Source organism: Ictidomys tridecemlineatus, chromosome 4 (assembly GCF_052094955.1).
Source record: "Ictidomys tridecemlineatus isolate mIctTri1 chromosome 4, mIctTri1.hap1, whole genome shotgun sequence".
Lineage (NCBI taxonomy): Eukaryota > Metazoa > Chordata > Mammalia > Rodentia > Sciuridae > Ictidomys > Ictidomys tridecemlineatus.
The window spans coordinates 117,031,479-117,040,600 of NC_135480.1; the positions used below are offsets into that span (position 1 = coordinate 117,031,479).

Below are 9,122 nucleotides of genomic sequence, written 5' to 3' on the forward strand. Positions count from 1 at the left end.
AGGAAGTTAAGTGCCTCATTTGAAGCATCTACCTGTTCTTCAAGCAAGAAGGGGCTTCATCTTCCAACAAGAACTAGAGGTCTCAGGGAGGTTTAAGGTCTACTAACACATTTGTCTATATATTCCTATCACAGATTTCAGGGTCTTACTGCTTTCCTATCACGACCAAAATTTCAGCATAGGAGATTCATTCAGGCTGAGATTACAAAATTCTGCTACTCTCGTAACTGCATACCAGTTAGGGTCCTTGGCTTTGTCTGCCCTTCTCCTACTTATGGAGGTCTCTTTAAAGCTGACAAAGAAGTATTCTGACTCATTTTGTATTAAATTAGCAATTGGCTGTCTTGATCTTGCATTTTCTCTCTTCAAAGCATCAACAGCAAAGGCTGTTTTTCTTCAACAGCCACTCCATCCCACAGTTCCTAGAAAAATTCTTCCTCCAGTGTCTCTCTAATGTAAAATGTTCTATGAACCAGTAAATCCCTTTTGCTTGTACCCAGCCTCAGTTCTGCAGCTACAAGCAGTTCTTAGTACAAGCAGCTACACTGTTAGCATATGACAGGGTCTATTAACACTGTACTACTATATTAGGGTCTTATTGCTAGCCAGTTGGTAAGGGATCCAGCTGCAGAATTCCATCCATAGAGACTCCTGGAAATATGTCTTAGAATGGTATCTCTATATGCAAAGCCTGAGACAGGCAATCAGGGGTATATAGGCTTACCCTTCAAAAAAAAAAAAAAAAAGAAAAAGAAAAAGAAAAACCATAAGGTAATAAAGAGCTAGACAGAATCGGGGTAAGAAGCGACCAGAATAGTCTCAGGTGAATTCTAGCCTTGGCCTAACCCTGGAGATTGTGATAGAGGTGGTCTACTCCGTGGCAAAGGGGGTAGCAATTTTTATTCCTGTAACAGCCACAACTTTTTATATTACTTCTTGGGGGAGAAATATATAACCTCTTAGGCAAGGGGGCTCATGCCAGTCAAGGCTAGCTCTCCAGCAGGGAACCTGTGAGCCACTTATCATCAACATTAAAAGAATACTCAGAGCACCCATTCAGTACACTGAGACACTACCATGCTTCTAAATCTCAAACCAATGTCTTGGAAAACCCATTCAGTGATTAGCAAATTCCCCTGAGTTGTCAGAACATCCCCTCTGCCTCCTAGCCTTTGATTAGTCCATAGTCATTGTTCAACTTTCTCTTTAACTCATTCCACCCCAGTGGCTTTAATGAACCCTTTCTCTTCTCCATCTTTCTTCTCTTCTTCACATTTAAATACCATCTCCACCGACTAGAGTTCCAAACTCATACATCAGGAGCATCTCCAAAACCATTTCAAACCTCGTGACTTTTGATTTCCCTCCCCTCTTTCCTCAGTCCTCTCATTCCCAGTTTCTCACAGAGAAACCTGACAAGTCACTCTTGATTCTTTAATGTTATGGTTTAGATATAAAAAGTGTTCCCTGAAAGCTCATTTGTTGGGCAATAAAAGAATGTTCAGAGGTGAAAAATGGGATTTTAGAAATGTAATTTCATCTGTGGATCAATCCAATTGATAGATTAATAATTTAATGTGTTACTGGGTGGTAACTAGAGGCAGGTGAGTATGTCTGGAGGAAGTAGGTTACTGGGGGTATGTTTTCAGGGACTATATCTTTTCTCTGGCTTCTCACACTTTCTCTCCCTCTCCCTCAACTCTCTCTCCTTCCTGGCTGCCATCAGCTGAGAAGCTTTCCTCTGCCATGCCCTTCCACCATGATATTCTGCCTTCGTTTCAGGCCCAGAGCAATGGAGTCAGCCAACCATGAACTGAGACCTCTGAAACCATGAGCTCATGTGAGCTCTCAAATAAACTTTTTCTCCTCTAATTTGTTCTTGTCAGATATTTTGGCCACAGAAATGAAAGCTAACAGATTATCTTTCCCTCACCTCTGAAGTGTAGTTTCTCAGCAAGCCTGACAACTCTCCCTTACATACATACCCAAATTTACCTGAACTCTTTCCATCTTCACTATAGATGCCTTAGTCTAAAATGCCATCTTCCCAGCTTTAGGTCATTTTAGTGATCTTCTCACTGGTCTCCTGCTTCTCTGCTCTTACCTTTCTTATGGTTCACTCTCCACCAGCAGATCTTTCTAAAGGACAAATTAGCTCATATCTTTTCCCCAGCCTAAAACTCTCTAATGACTTCCTATCACCCTAAAAATAAAAACCAATTCCTCATTCTGCCTTACTGCAGTACCATTTTCCCCCACTCTCTCCCTCCTCGCTTATATTTCTATTCATCAAACAGAGCCGACTCACTTCTGCATTAGATCTGTATTAACTGTACTCTCTACCTAGGATGCTCTTTTTGACAGAATTTCAGCTTGCTGGTCCCTTCTCAAAAGCAATGTGACAAGGCTTATAGGTTATTTTGAAGAGTTCTTCCCTAACCTCTCAACAGAGAGCAAACTACCAGTTACTCTATGCTGTACTATCCCACTCAATTCTGCATATTCCTATTACAATTTAATATTGACTAATCAGCTGATGGACAACTGATTACTGACTCTCTACACTAGAATACAGGTTGCAGGAAAGAGAACATCTGCTGGTTCTGAGCTGTTCCTCCCTCCTTACACCCACTCCTCTGAAATTTGTGCTCTTTGGATGGGCCAGCTTACCCCACTCTCTATTGCTTACATCTCCATGGTCAAGATCCCCTTTTTATTCATTGAAAGTTTTAGCACCTGCCTCTCAATCTTCCTCTTTACAACTTCACTTATTTTTCTCAGTGATAAATCCACCCAGGTGATCTATCCACCACTCTGGTCTCTTAATTTTTGGAGCACTTAATCTTGGGTGAACTTTTTTTTTTTTTACCTTACCTGAGTCATCTTTTCCCACTATCAGACTGTGAACCTAGTAATTACCAGAAAATCTTTCTTTAAATTGTTAAAACCAGAATCTGACTATAAGTTTCTATTCTTTAATCACAGTACTTCAACGCTATCTCTGTCACACTCAAAAACTGAGTAGTAATCAAGACTCCAAAATGGACCCATCACTTAGTCATCAGTCTTATCCTCCTGTTTACTTAACAACCTTCAGATTCCATGGTTTCAAATGATTGTTCTTTTATAATCACCCTCAACTACTTTGTCCCACTTCCCTTCATATACTTTCCTAGAAAATTCATAATTCTGGCTAAACCACAACCTATTAATAATCACCAACTTCAAACTGACACAAACCCTAGCCTAGCAATTCTTAGCATTTCTCTGGGAAGCTCATTTATTCTTGACATTTTCTCCCCACCGCTATGGCACCTCTGGCCTTTCAGCTGATAATATGTTCCTCAATTCACGAGAAAACAAATGAGAGCTCTCTCCAATTCTCATGACATCACAGATTCTTCTTCCTTCTGGGCAATACATCCATATGCGTTCTGATCCCCTTCACTCTCGCTTCATGAGTAACCATGCTCTTTGAGTCAACGTTTTTCTGGTACCATCAGTCACTTCTTCTATTGGATGATTTTGGAAGCAAAAAAAAAATATGCTTTAATCTCATCTAACTAAAAAATAAATGATGCCCATCCTCTTGGCACATGCTTTCACTGGCTACCATCCATGTCTCTGCACCCATTTGCTAATAAATATGTTAACCTTGTCTTTATTTCCCGTATTCCTAAGATTTGACATGTGAGCCTTGCTGACCCTGGAGGGATTGACCTCCCAAAGCTAGCCAATTCCTAGAAAGAGTAAAAAACACATCCATGAATGTAATTTTTAAATGCAAAGGTCATACCTTTACCTCCTGCTCTATGAGGATCTCATCTGCTGAGCCATTATCCTCCTGCTCTAGTCAATTCAGAGCCAAACACCAGACTACAAGGATCCCTATGTCAACAACCCACTGCAGCTATTGAAACTAGCCAATACTAAATCTTCTTACCTGGCATCATACATTCCTTCCCATAGAAACTACAGTAAATTCTCTTGTTCATATTTTCCCTCTCTCTCTCTGTCTCCTGACCAACTGCACAGTTGCCCTTTGTGGCCCCCATGGCTTGGCATGGCTTGACATGCCATGGCATGTCCCTTCTCTCAGGAACTGTAACTACCTTTCCAAAGATAATTTGTCTTTTTATCTGTTGGCCTTGCTATACCTCAAATGTTCTATTAAATATTCCATTTTAAAACACTACGCTTCTCAAAAGTGTTGTCCATATAACCTTATCTCTCTAATCACTCATTTTCTTCTCTTTGCTTCACCCTGATTTAGTTTCTGCTTCCATCATTCCATAGAAGTTGTTTTTATCAAGGGCACAGACAACCTCCAAGATAAATGATGTCGAATATTAAAGATATTTTTTTCTGAACAGTCATTTATCCTTTTGATAAATGTATTTTAAGTTTTTCTTTTGGGACCTATCACATTCTACTAGCAACTGGGACTTAACTCCTTGGAGGCACTCACCCCCAAAGAGTTCACACACTAGTAAAGTGGACTTACAATGAGCAAGTAAAACAGTGTTAAGAGATACTTCCTATGGCCTGTCAATAGGAGAGTGACAAATGCCCCAAACTGAGGACACACAGGAGCTAAGTACCTCTCCTCAAGAAAGTTGGTTGCCTCCAGCACAGCTTCCCAAGAGGAATCGCAGTTGGCTCTGCACCACTCACCATTTCTATGGCTGATAAGATAGAGCTAGAGAGGGAGATGAAAGGGAGGGTTGAAATCCAGACTCTCTGGCCTCAGGAAGAGCACCTATAAATGCTCAGAGGTGTTTCCATCCTTCCCTTCGTGGGTGGAAACTAAGTCCTTCCTCCTCAAAACCAAGTGAAATAACAGCTCTAACATAATCACTTGTAGAGATTGGGGTTGCCAGTGAGAAGGGGAAAGTGGCATGCCCCTTCTTGGAATGGCTGCCACTGAGCTGCAGAACATGGTATCTCCACCTGGAGCTGCTATGGGAGTCCCTCAGAGCTTGCTCCCCGGTGTTTGAGAGGATATACAAACACAAAGAAGGTATTCCTCCCCGTCACTGTTTCTGGAGGGATACTGGCTTCCTCCTCCAGAGTTCCCTCAGAATAGTTAAGTGCTGTCCCCAGGTTCATCCCTGACTGAATGGTAGAACAAGGACATGGACTTCTTCCCTGGGAGGGAACAGAAGTAAGCCCTAGTAAAGGCAGTTGATTTATACACATGAACTGAGGAGTCAGAGGAAAGCATTGTTCTTAGCAACAGGACAAGGAAGCTGGGACCTCAGGGTCCTGCTCATCCCCCCACTGATGAAATAACTAGAGCATCTAAGAATTCCTCTTGCACACTAGGTTTGTAGACAAATGTCCTTGGCTCCTGGCCATGGAGGAAAAGGGTTCCATGGAAAGAGGGCCCAAAAGGGGAGATTAGGAACACACACACAAAAAGACTTTGGCTAATCTGTAGGACTGACTTGGGTACCTCCACAGACCTAAAAGCAAGGAGTCTTGGCCTGCGAAATCAGTTGTCCTGAGGTTTATCTAGCCTATAAGGTTTGCTGTAACGTGGGCTCCCCACAGCCCTCTCTTCATCACATTAATTTATTTGAATCTTCACTAATAAATGTATTGCACTGCTCAGTGATTTCCAAGGGATTATATGACTTCACTTGGGGGAATACAGGAATCCTGGGGACTATGCCATGTCCCTGTGAAAGGAATTCTAAGGGGGAAAGTGGTGGGGCCTCATTTTTACTTTCTAGGCAACTTCTTGGTACCTTAAAGCCTTTGTGGAAAAAGAGTAGGAAAGGAAAGGAGGGAACGATGGAGGGAGGGAGCAAGGAGGAAAGGAGAGGAAAGGAAAGGAAAGGAAGAGCCATCCATCGATTAGCTCACTCACTGGTTCCCACCAAGTATTCCCACTAAGTATTTTACTTAACACATAAAATTACTCTCAGTGCCAATAAAATAAACACGAAGTTATTTTGTAAACTATGAAATACTTTGTCAACATGAAGTTAGAACCAAATTTTAAAATACACTAAACTTCAGCCAGGCACAGTGGTGCAGTCCTGTAATCCCAGCAGTTCAGGAGGCAGAGGCAGGAGGATCTCAAGTTAAAAGCCAGTATCAGCAACTTAGTGAGGCCTTAGGTAACTTAGCAAGACCTTGTCTCAAAATAAAAAAAAAAAAAAGGGCTAGAGGGAAGTGGCTCAGTGGTAAAGCACCCCTGGTTTCAATCCCTGGTACCAAAAAAAAAAAAAAAAAAGGCTAAAATTCTTTAAATATCACAATTTAACACAGAAGTTCCTCCTAAAATATTTATTTTATTTCATTCCTTTTTGTTTATTTATTATTTATATTTTGCTTTGCCTCAGAGCTTGCAAATATTTAAAAAAGGGGAGGGGCGGTATCGAAGTCAACAACCTCACCTGTAAAAGACCTATTCCTGGGAGGACCCAGGGGTTCACAACCTGATGTGGGTGAAACTCAGGACTTCACGTTCATAAGATGGGTTTGGCAATGTTGGCCATGTTCATTTGTATAAAAGGGAGGCAGCAAATCACTCCATGTATCAGTTTTTAAAAATTAAGAATAGAATCCTAATTAGAATAAATTATACTAAATGTATGTATATGTCAAAATTCACTTTACAAACATCTAAAAAAGAAAAAAATTTTAAAAAGAAATACAAAAAATTTCAGGTCAAAGTGTACAAGAAACAAAAAAAATATGTATTTTCATTATGACCTGGTAATAAAAAGACAGAGGAAAGAAGAACTGGAAATGAGTTAAGAATGAGAACTGTGACTGCCAATTGAAGCAGAGGAAAGCTGTATGAATTCTAGAAGGTTCCCATGGTATAACATCTCCACCTGACAGTTTCTAGGGGTTCTATATGCAGACTTTTTAACCATAACAGATGTTATGAAATTTGTAGATGGACTTATTTTTTGATTGTTTTCTTCACTTGGAACAACAGGCATAAAAAGATCATATTTCAGTATATTTCCCCTCCAACAAAATCCCAAATAAAATGAGAAGTAAGCATAGTCAGAGTTGATAGCCTGGGGGTAGTGCCTAGACAGAAGATAGGACGTTAACAAATGAGAATGATGATGTGGTCAGGGAAGGAAAGGATTTCAATTAAGACAGGCGACTATACCACACCACCCTGGAGAATAAAATGGCGAAGACTGCTAATCCCTTCAAGTGAAGGAAAAGACACAGTTCAATGGCAAGAAGTCACTTGACCTTGACTCAAAGCATATGAAATTTTTCTGTTGGAGGACTCATTTAGACAAAGGTGGAGTCAAATCAGAAAAATGACTTCATCACATCATTGCAGAGTCAGAAAAGATTTCAGGCATTGTAAAAAGGCTACAAAGTAAAGAGGTTTATAAAATATACCTTCAACACTAAAATTGGTTACCCTCTTGCAGTTCTTGCTCAAGTACTACCTTCCTGGTGAATCCCACTCCGATCACTCCTGTTTCGCCTCCAATCAACTCCCTCCCCCTAGACATCAGTTGCTCCGGATCCAATTGGATTTTTTTTTTTCAAAAGCACTGACCACCTATTGCATTCTATGTAATTTTCTTGTTGCAATAATCATTTATTACCTGTTCCCCCTACCATTAGAATATACATCCTCTAAGAACAGGAACTTTGTCGATTTTCTTTACTGGTGGATCCCAAGAGAACATTTCAGTGATGCACATATAATATACCCTCAGCATATATTTGTGCAATGAATGAAGAGTACCTACTTTAAGCCTTAAATCTTCTCAGAATCATTGTTCAGCTATGAGTTTACAAAGGGTTGATTAGGGAGACCTAGGGCCAGCAGTGAAATCAGGTAACATCAGAAAATACTTCCTAGGTACAAACAATAATTAGAAAATGAATTTTTTTAGCAAATGTTTATTTATATCAAAATACAAAACATTTCTGAAGCAGAGTAATGTTACATGAGGAGCAATTAAATACTAAACTTCTTTTAATCAGTTTAACTTGCAACACTCCCAGGGCTATCTTCACTGGCTACACATCTGGTCATTTGATGTGGCTTTTTCTTCTCTCCCCTTTTGTTTGTTTGCTTATGTACTTGTTTGCTCATTTTGACTTTTAATTCAGGATATGAACATGCAGTGTTACTGGCGATGAGTTGGATAGTATTCAGCAAGCCTGAAAATACCAGCGAGTGGAGCCTGGCACGGCAGCCTGAACTAAGGCAGACTGTAAATTCTCTCCCTACTTGAGTTTGGGGTATTACCTTTAACTGGCAAGTCTAAGGCCAAAGGAATCACTGTCATTGGTAGCCAGAGCAGGAATTATTGCTTAGGGCCATGGAGCAGGTGTGGCTTATGGGTCATCTCCAGTGGGGTCGTCTCAGTGGGTTGGAAAGGAGTAGGGCAGCCAAATGGCAGCCTAGAGAGAGGTGGCAGCTACAATAGGCCCCAGGTCAAGGAACAGAAGGTGCAGGCATCCTGTTGGAGCAACTTTCTTCCCCAAGAAACCAAGCAAGGGTTCGGGAGAAGAAAGGTTCCTTCTAGTCTTGGATGTCTGTGATTTGGTGGCTAGAGGTACCTGCCCCTGGGATGGGCCCTTTATAAATGCTTAGAGTTTGAATATTTTGAGGAAAAAGCACCTGGTTGAGAGTGTAGCTATTTCTAATACACCTCCACTCCCTGACCGAGAAAAAAGGGAAGGATGTGGGAAACAGAAGAGACCATGTCCCCCTTCGTTCCCACAACTGCCCCATTCCCAGGGCCAACCTGGGTCTCCCTTTCAAGCCCCCAGTTAGCACATTCACTTTGGCATTGTGCACCTGTAATCTTACACACACACATACACACACACACACATATATTCACACACATACACACACATGTGCACATGTACTCCACACACACACACTCACAAATGCCTGGTTCTCTTTCAGCATTTGCTCAATAGAATAGTACCCCATCTTTACCATCATCCTCTACTCCCAGGGGACCCCTTGGCTCACAGGTCCCTAAGACCCAGCCCCAGGCTTGGCACATGCTGGCATTCCCAGGCTTTGGAGAACAGGGTGATGGAGCAGGGAGCTCCGCAGAGACAGGTTATACAGAGTGTAGAATATGTTTGAATAAGGCTTTGGTACA

General features: G+C 41.3%; 1 protein-coding gene across 2 annotated transcripts in view; it reads right to left on the reverse strand.

Annotated features, from left to right (window-relative positions):
• Nucleotides 1-9,050, reverse strand: part of Spata19 (spermatogenesis associated 19) — a 92,798-nt gene extending 83,748 nt beyond the window's left edge. For both annotated transcript variants that reach the window (XM_040285563.2, XM_005337517.4), the window contains exon 1: nucleotides 1-9,050. This exon is cut by the window's left edge and continues 20,460 nt beyond it. The gene's annotated coding sequence lies outside the window, so the exon portion shown is untranslated.
• Nucleotides 9,051-9,122: the final 72 nt, after the last annotated feature.